Source organism: Telopea speciosissima, chromosome 3, assembly GCF_018873765.1.
Source record: "Telopea speciosissima isolate NSW1024214 ecotype Mountain lineage chromosome 3, Tspe_v1, whole genome shotgun sequence".
Taxonomy (NCBI): domain Eukaryota; kingdom Viridiplantae; phylum Streptophyta; class Magnoliopsida; order Proteales; family Proteaceae; genus Telopea; species Telopea speciosissima.
In genome coordinates, this window is record NC_057918.1 from 47298272 (window position 1) to 47307867 (window position 9596).

At 39.9% G+C, this 9596-nt stretch overlaps 1 non-coding gene across 1 annotated transcript; it reads left to right on the forward strand.

Moving 5' to 3' along the window:
* Positions 1 to 8614: 8614 nt before the first annotated feature.
* On the forward strand, positions 8615 to 8721 carry LOC122657200. The gene has a single exon (XR_006332268.1). It is a non-coding gene; the product is annotated as a small nucleolar RNA R71 (small nucleolar RNA).
* Positions 8722 to 9596: the final 875 nt, after the last annotated feature.

A 9596-nucleotide genomic window follows, 5' to 3' on the forward strand; every position in this document is an offset into this window, starting at 1 on the left:
GATGGATCAGGGCTTCACTTCCTTAGAGGGGAGAGTGGGTTCTGTTGAGCAGCGCCTAGACTTCTGGGACTCCTACTATTGTGTTGACTCCCAACAGACTCAGCCTCCGCCAAGCGACATACCTCCCCAGGAGTAGCCTCCCAGCACCAGCTTACATCCTAAGATTTAGTCCCTTAACTTCCAGCCTGACTTGATGTAGTTTTTTTTTTTCTTATCATGGATTATGTAGTTTTTTTTTTTGTTTAATTCTCTGCAGATTTAATTTTGAAGTAGTACTTCCATTTGAACTTTATGTAGCAGCTTCTGCCACAACATATCCTTTATTAATGTTTTAAGTGTGTTCTATTTTTTATTTACATTCGCCCCCTATAACTTTTAATTATTATATGTTTTATTTTCTTGCAATTTATTATCCCTATTCTATTGTCTGTGAATGTAGAAAGAAGCTCTGATACCACTGTCACACCCCAAACCACCCGGTGCACAACTGTAATCCGCCAAATCCCACGGATCTAGAAGCAGTTAATCCATTCATAGACACACATCCACCATAATACATCATGTAAAACTCAGAGTGCTACGGAAAGCTATAATTACATTAAAATATTTAAAAAAAGTAGCAGTACAGGAAATGAAAATATATATAGTACTATGTTTCTTCATTCCCTCTCTCACTCTCACAAAGAAAACTGTAGTACCTATCTCTACCATATGCAACTTTTAAACAAAAGAAATATATACAGAGCAGGGTAACCCGAGCCCCAAAAAGAAAGAAAGCTGAAAAGTAAACGAGGAAAAATGTTTGAGTTAAAATAATACCGCAAGCGTACGGGTCAATCGTAGCTACGGGTCGAACAGGAGGAGATATACGCCACTCTATTTAACTAACTTAAAAGTAATGCAAAGTGAACCAAATTAAAGTGTTAAATTAAACTAATTAAATTAACGAAAATCAATGCATCCTAACTCATAAGCATCTAACAAAATTAAGGGATTAAATCAGCGTCCTAACACATGAGCATCTAACCTATCAAACTAAAGCGAATTGAAAGGAATAAAAATGCAGCCACACATACTAATCACATAAAAAGAAATAAGAGAATAAAAATGCATCCATAAACCACAACCATATAAAATTAAAATAAAAGAAATAGAGGGGGAAGAAGAAGAAGATAGAGAGAGATAGAGGAGATGGAGAATGAGATTGAGAGTTTAGATAGTAAAACCTGGATGTACTTGCATGAATGTAAATGAAAAGCTTGAATACTTGCATAAACTTACCATGGCCTCCTCTTCTAAATCTTCAAGTCTTGTCATCAACTTAAGAACTTAGACTAGAAGGCTTAAAACCTAAACTAGAATTAAGAAATTACAATCCAATTGAAGACTTAAATTGAAATTAAAGCATAAACTAAACCTATTATAACCATTAACTAAAAATCATAAAAGCAAACTAGAACTTAGAAAAGCAAAAAATCACAAATTAGAAGGAGAAGAAGAGAAGAAATTTCACTAAGTGAATGAGCCAATTTTTACAAGAGAGGTAGGGGGTATTTATAGGTGGAAGAGAGGAGAAGAGAGAAGATGGAAGTGTAGGAGAAATATTCCCTAAGAAAAGAGAATATTCTCTTCTCTTTCCTCTTTTACAATGCCTTGAATCCTAAGAAAAAAGAAAAAAATAGAAAGAAGAAGAAGAGAAGATTGTTTACATAGACCTTCTATTTCTAGAAAAATAAACTTCAAATTCTAACAAGTGCTTCCTTTTCTTTGTAGATATCTTTTCCAAGCAATAAAATCAAAGCATCTTTGATTTTTCAACCTTCCATAGATGAGAAAATATAAATCTATCCCAAGTAGAATTTCAGAAGTGCCCTTGAGAAGTTGGAGGAGAGAGAGAGTAAGGGTGATGACTAGGATTCCTTCAAGAATAAATAAAGTACCCATTCTGTCCTTCAGAAAACGTGGAGCATGGGATGCTTATATAGGCCTCACCATTGTGTTCCTTGTAAAAAATCACCCAAAATAGAGCCAAATTTCGTCCAATTTGGAGTTCGGGAGCCCAAGATATCTCAAGTTGAAGTTGGACTGTCCAGAGCCCTCCAAATGGAATCTTTCGGGTACAAGAAATATAACTTCTAATAATTGCATTAAGGCCCCTGAAATCTGAACTTTTGCTTCACTTTATCCCCATTCGACTGTCAATAATTATAAATAAACCCCTGTAGACCATTTTCACGCGTCGTTACGGAAACGGCCATAACTTCTTCGTTTCAACTCGGAATTAAGTGCCGTTTGAACTATTGCGAAGCTGACTCGATGGGCTATGCATCCATTTACACTTCTAAAGAGCTTAAAAACATCTCCTTAGCATCATCTCCTTCATTTTCACAAGAATTCACCTAAACCCTGAAAAGCACAAGAAAGCACCGAGTAACTCTGTCCAATGTGGTAAAATGTATAATTTATGCCCTAAAATTTCACACATAAATGTGCTCATCAGATTCCCCCACACTTGAACGTTACTTGTCCTCAAGTAAAGCAAAAACAAAAACTAACCTAGAATGCAGAAAATCCTAACTCACTTTCGTAGGAATCACGGTTGCACTTAGCATGTGCAACAAGCCTTTGAACCCCTAGGTTACCCCTAGTGGACGAGTTGTGTCTCGTGGGTGTTAGAGTTGTGTCTCGTGGGTGTTTGCAGTGAATATACACCCAAAATTCAATTGTAAATGAATGCTGTAAATTTTAATCATAGCATAAGTAGGACAGTGCACATAATCCCAAAAAGTGTTCAACTAAAGATCAAGGAGCCAAAGGTTCCCCCACACTTGAATTTTATCACCCCACATCAATTCAAGTAACAAGAATGCATCCAGTTCAAGGGATCACCTCATATTTTTTGAACACTACTCACCTTCAAGTAAACCCCCCATAGCATCGATGGAACCAAAGACTTAGGCATTGAGTATTGTTGACCATACTTCTTTTTTTTTTTTCAGGCATTAAGGCAAAAGTTTTTTTCTTTCTCAACCACAAACTCTATTTCTACTCCACTACTGTTCTCTGAATGACATGGTGGAGCATACACTAGACACCCAAATACTTAGTAGCTTCGATTTTTGCATATATCCATAAGATATTGAGACATTGATGCAAGAGTTTTTTTTTTTTTTTTGAGTTTCCTTCCAAGGAATTTCAATCAAGTCACCCTACTTCATGAGGCACAATGCCCTGTCTAGTCCCAAGGAATTCCACTTTCTTTTCTATTCCTTGTTTTTTTTTCTTTTTCTTTTTTTCATTCACTTCCACTTTCATGTCTTGCCTTGCCACAAACAAATTGGTCTCAACTACTAGCCAAAAGATCAAAGGGTCCATAAAACACATAGAGGAATCTAGCCATCAAATGAAATAACACTCATATTTTCAAACTCAATCCCCATCACCGGATACAAACCAACTACCATCCTTGAAAAGGGATTTTTTATTATTTCGCATGCTAGGATACCTAATTCCCTCTTTCTCTCGCTTTGTAATCGAAGAGACTTATGCACATACCCAAAAACTATCGCCACAATCAAAATTCACAAAATTCACAATTAAAGTCCAACACACCCCCCCACACTTAATTCATGCAGTGTCCTCAATGCATGCAGAAAAGAAAGAATAAGGACAAGGGAGGGGATACATACCAGGATATCAGGGGTCAAGGTAAAGAGGCTCATGGAGATTCATGACCTCTTCGTCAACTGGAGTAGGCATCTCTATGTACGGCTTCAATCTTTGGCCATTGACCTTGAAAGTAGCTCCTGTACTTGGATTGAGGACTTCAACAGCCCCATGAGGATAAACTTTTTGAACAATATAGGGGCCATCCCATCTAGAACGCAGCTTACCTGGAAAGATATGCAAACAAGAATCGTACAATAAAATATTCTGGCCTACCTCAAAAGATTTTCTCAAAATGTGCCTATCATGGAAAGCCTTGGTTTTTTCCTTGTAAATTCGGGCATTCTCATATGCCTCATTCCTAAGCTCTTCCAACTCAGATAGTTAGAGTTTCCTATGGGTACCTGCAGTGCGTAGGTCAAAGTTAAGTTTCTTGATAGCCCAAAAGGCCTTGTGCTCAATCTCTGCAGGTAAGTGACATGTCTTTCCATACACCAGACAGTACGGAGATTGAACAAGATCGGTCTTGAAGGCTGTCCTATGGGCCCACAATGCATCTACCAATCGGTTAGACCAATCCTTGCGGTTCGGGTTGATGATTTTCTCAAGAATTTGCTTGATCTGCCTATTTGAAACCTCAACCTGGCCACTAGTCTGGGGATGGTAGGGTGTGGCCAACTTATGGACGACACCATACTTTTTCATGAGGGCCTCAAAAGGCCGATTACAAAAATGCTTGCCCCGATCACTAATGAGAGCTCGGGGAGTACCAAAACGAGAGAAGATGTTCTCCTTTAGAAATTTCACAACCACCTTGTGGTCATTGGTCTTACAAGCAACTGCCTCAATCCATTTGGACACATAGTCCATAGCAAGTAATATGTACAGGTTACCAAAAGAGTTAGGGAAAGGCCCCATGAAATCAATACCCCATACATCAAACACCTCAACCACCAGAATTGGGTTGAGGGGCATCATATTTCTCTTAGTAAGACGACCTAAGGATTGGCATGAAGAACATGAACTGCAATAAGTAAAGCGTCTTTAAACGGACTAGGCCAATAAAATCCACCTGTAAAACTTTGGTCGCAGTCTTATTAGGCCCAAAATGGCCTCCACAAGCCTGATCATGGCAAAAAGATAAGATAGATTGTTGCTCATGATCAGGGACACATCTCCGGATTACTTGATCCGGGCAGGTTTTAAAAAGATAAGGATCATCCCAAAAGAAATACTTAATTTGTGAAAAGAAACGATTCTTATCTTGGGTGGACCAATGTGTAGGTGTCACACCGAACCGATAATTAACAATGTCAAGAAACCAAGGTTCACTAGACACTCGCCATCGATACTCATCGGGAAAATTCTCATTGATAAGAATCAACGATCAAGGAATTAGGCAGCGGATAGATGGTCCGCAACCAAATTTTCACACCCTTTCTTATCCCTAATTTCAAGATCAAATTCTTGTAACAAAAGGACCCACCTAATGAGGTAAGCCTTGGCATTTTTCTTCTGCACAAGATATTTGATAGCTGCATGGTCAATATAAACAATCACATGTGATCCAACCAAGTAGGGCCTAAACTTCTCTAAAGCAAACACAACAGCAAAAAATTCTTTCTCAGTGGTGGTATAATTAAGCTATGCATCATTAAGAGTCCTACTTGCATAATAAATCACATGGGGCAATTTATTGATTCTTTGCCCAAGAACAGCCCCTATAGCAAAATCAGAGGCATCACACATAAGTTCAAATGAAACTGTCCAAATTGGAGCTTGAATAATGGGGGCTGAAGTCAACGCTCTTTTCAATTGCTCAAAACTATCATGACACTCAGAAGAGAAATCAAATGGGTAGTCCTTTGCCAAAAGAGAGGTGAGAGGTCTAGCTATCTGGCTAAAGTCCTTGATGAATCTCCTGTAAAAACCTGCATGGCCAAGAAAAGATCTAATGTCCTTCACACTCTTGGGTGGTTGTAAATTGGAAATAAGGTCCACCTTAGATCTATCAACCTTGATCCCTTCTTTGGACACAATGTGACCAAGAACTATACCTTGCTTTACCATGAAGTGGCACTTCTCCCAATTCAGGACCAAGTTCTTTTCTATGCATCTTTTAAGAACCAAAGAGAGATGATGCAAGCAATTAGAAAGAGTAGAGCCGTGAATAGAAAAATCATCCATAAACACCTCTAGGAAGTGCTCTACCATATCAGAAAAGATACTCATCATGCACCTTTGGAATGTAGCAGGGGCATTGCAAAGCCCAAAAGGCATACGCCGGTAAGCAAAGGTTCCATAAGGGCATGTGAAAGTGGTCTTGTGTTGGTCCTCTAGAGCAATAGGAATTTGTTTATAGCCTGCATAACCATTAAGAAAATAATAATATTCATGGCCAGCTAGTCTCTCTAACATCTGATCAATAAAAGGGAAGGGAAAGTGGTCCTTCCAAGCTGCCACATTCAATTTCCTATAGTCAATGCACACTCTCCATCCCATTTGGATATGGGTTGGAATCAACTCATTATTAGCATTCTCAACTACAGTGACTCCTCCTTTCTTAGGCACAACCTGCACAAGACTCATCCATTGGCTATCAGAAATAAGATAAATGATGCCATGATCCAAGCATTTTAGGATCTCTTTCTTGATTGCCTCTTTCATCACAGGATTAGCCCTCCTTTGGGGTTCCCTAGAAGGTTTGGAACTCTCCATCAGATGTATATGATGTTGAACAATGGAGGGGCTAATACCTTTGATGTCAGACATGATCCAACCTATGGCTTCCTTATTGTCCTTTAGAAGCTTAATCAACTCTTCTTCCTGAATAGAAGTCAAATCAAAAGCAATAATAACAGGAAGAGTATGATCATGTCCTAAGAAGACATACTTGAGGTTGGAGGGCAATGCCTTCAACTCTAATGTAGGGGGCTCAATAATAGAGGATTTGGGAATGGAAGTAGATAGGGGTCCAAGGGGCTCCAAAGGTAGTTGGATGCTCCAGACCTCAGATAAGGGAGTATCATCAACACCCTCCAATTCTTGCATACATTCTTGAAATCCCGAATCAAAATCAATCTCAAAGAACGAATCAATATCATCAGGAAATCCTTGAAGCATATGCACCTCTTCATCCATGTCAGGCTGCTTGCCCAACCTAAACACATTGAAGTCAACAGAAGTATTACCAAAAGATAATTTCATGAGACCATTCCTGCAATTGATTAAAGCATTACTGGTAGCTAGGAATGGTCTACTCAATATGATTGGGATTTGGTCCTTGAAGTTGGCAGTGGGTTGGGTATCTAAAACAATAAAATCTACAGGAAAAATAAATTCTCCAACCTTCAACAGGACATCCTCAATCATTCCCTTAGGAACTTTAACCAACCGATCTGCAAGTTGAAGAGTAATTTTGGTCGGTTTCAGTTCTCCCAATCCCAGTTGTTGGTAGACATGAAAGGGTAAGAGGTTCACACTTGCACCAAGGTACAATAAGGCATGATCAATAGTAGTATGGCCTATAGTGCAAGAGATGGTGGGGCTTCCCGAATCCTTATGCTTGGCTGCTACTGGCTGTGAGATTAGAGAACTAATGTTAGCAGCCAAGAATGCCTTTTTGGGCACATTGGTGGTCCGCTTTTGGGTGCATAAGTCTTTGAGGACTTTAGCATAAGCGGGGATCTGGGCAATAACATCCAACAAGGGGATATTCACCTGAACCTGTTTGAACACATCCAATATCTTCTCCATAGAAGGAGACTTCTTGCTAACCAACCTATTTGGGAAAGGGGCAGGTGGGGTATAAATTCTTTTAGGGTTGGTCTTTTTAACTTCCTCAACAGAATCCTCTTTGGTTTCCTCAACCAAATCATCTGGTATATTTTTAGGTTCATTAGACGAACCTGAAACAGTAGGCACTTCAATGGCCTCTTCAGAAGGGGGAGAGTCAACAGGAGTATGAGATGATAAACACTGAGGTGCACTAGCCTGTTGATACTCATGGCCACTCCTTAAAGCATAAACAACATTTATCTGTCTGGAGGGCCCTTGGTGCTGTTGGCCTTGTGCAACTTTGGTTAGAGGAGCTTGGGTACCTTGCTGAATATGAACCTGATGCCTAGGATTTGGCTCAGGCTGGCTAGGTAACTTTCCTGTTTCCCTCTCATGCAGGATTGTGACAAGCTGGGTGAGTTGTTTTTCCATGTTATTATGGCTTGTCATGAGAAGAGCTATCTTGTTGTCCATCTCATTCAGTCTTGTTGCCTCTCCTATATTGGTAAACCCTGGGGGTTGTTGATAAGGTGCAAGGAGAGGAGGCCTAGTAGAATTAATAGAAGGTCCTGGATGAGGACGAGGGGGAAAGGGATTAGGAAACATTCCTTGGTTTTGTGGTGCATAGTTGGTCCTTTGGGCACCAACCTGGCCTTGATGGTTAAAGTTGGATGGGCCTACTTGGTTCCCTTGATTCCATAAGAAATTAGGGTGATTTCTCCATCCTGGATTGTAAGTATTGCTATATGGGTTATTTTGGTAAAGAGCACTTACATTCTCAGTGCTGGAATTGCCCACCAAGGTGTTAGGGTATTCCTCAGAAAGGTGTCCAGGGGTTTGGCACCAACTGTATACCGACACATGGTTGACCTGGTTGACCGGATTAACTGGTATAGACTCTTTAAGAACTATGGACTCCAACCGTTTTATGAGGCTATCAAGTTTGGCCTCCTTGACTAGCATACCCTCAATGAGATACCCCTTAGTGGTCCTTTCAACCTCTTGGGAAGATTCCCATTCCCTAGTCTTATCAGCCAAGTTGGTTAAGAATGTCCATGCATCATTCTCCTCAGAAAAAGAAGTAAAGCCTACTGGACACATAGACTCTATAAGTTGCTTGGTCTGATAATCAATACCCTCATAAATAATTTGGCATAGCTGCCACAAGTTAAAACCATGGTGAGGGCATTCTAAGAGGAGGTCCTTGAATCTTTCCATGAACTTAGAAAAGGACTCATGTGGTTTCTGCCTGAACTGGAAGATGTCACTTTTAAGCTTATTGGTCTTGTGAAGAGGGAAGAATTTTCTCAAAAAAACAATGGTGAACTCATCCCATGTATTAATGGAGTTTGTTGGCATTCCATAGAGCCACTTCTTGCCCTGGTCTTTCAGGGCAAAGGGTATAAACCTAAGCCTAACTGCATCATCAGTCAAATTCTGGACCTTAATTAGAACACAGACCTCCTCAAATTCCCTAAGGAAGAGATATGCATCCTCATTAGCCATCCCATGAAAATGGGGTAGCATGCTGATGAAGTTGGTCTTGAGTTCATAGTTATTCCCTATAACAACAGGCAGACTAATGCATGAGGGCTGTGCGGCCCTGGTGGGGTAAAACCTATCCTTAAGAGTCTTGGGTTGTTGGTCATCCATGGTCAAAGGTGGTAGAGAAGGTGGTCTTCTAATAAGACGATTACTTGAATCACGAGTCCACACCTTAGCCACCTAAATAGATATGAGGTCTCCTTTAGAAAAATTAAAGAAAAATAAAACACTTAAAAAAAAAAAAAAACTAGAAACAAGAGGGACCCCAAGGTAGATAGTGCATCTCTATCCCTCAAAAATCGAAACAATGGTTCAAAAGTTGTAAGGATGCCATATAGGTTGACAGCAAGGGAACCCATATAGTCTTCTATAGCCACCTACATGCGACTCCAATATGGATTCTGATGTAGAATGGAGGTCTACTATACGTTTATGTTTCCAACACTCTCACTATGTCGCTTTCCTGTTATCAAGAGTGGTCACCTCCAAAGATAAGTCACATGTCAATCCACCCAACCAAGTCAAGATGTAGCGTCATAGGTAACTTAATCCTATGAGGGACACCAAAAGATGGAGGGTTGAAGCATATGAAGGACTTTAGATTGGGC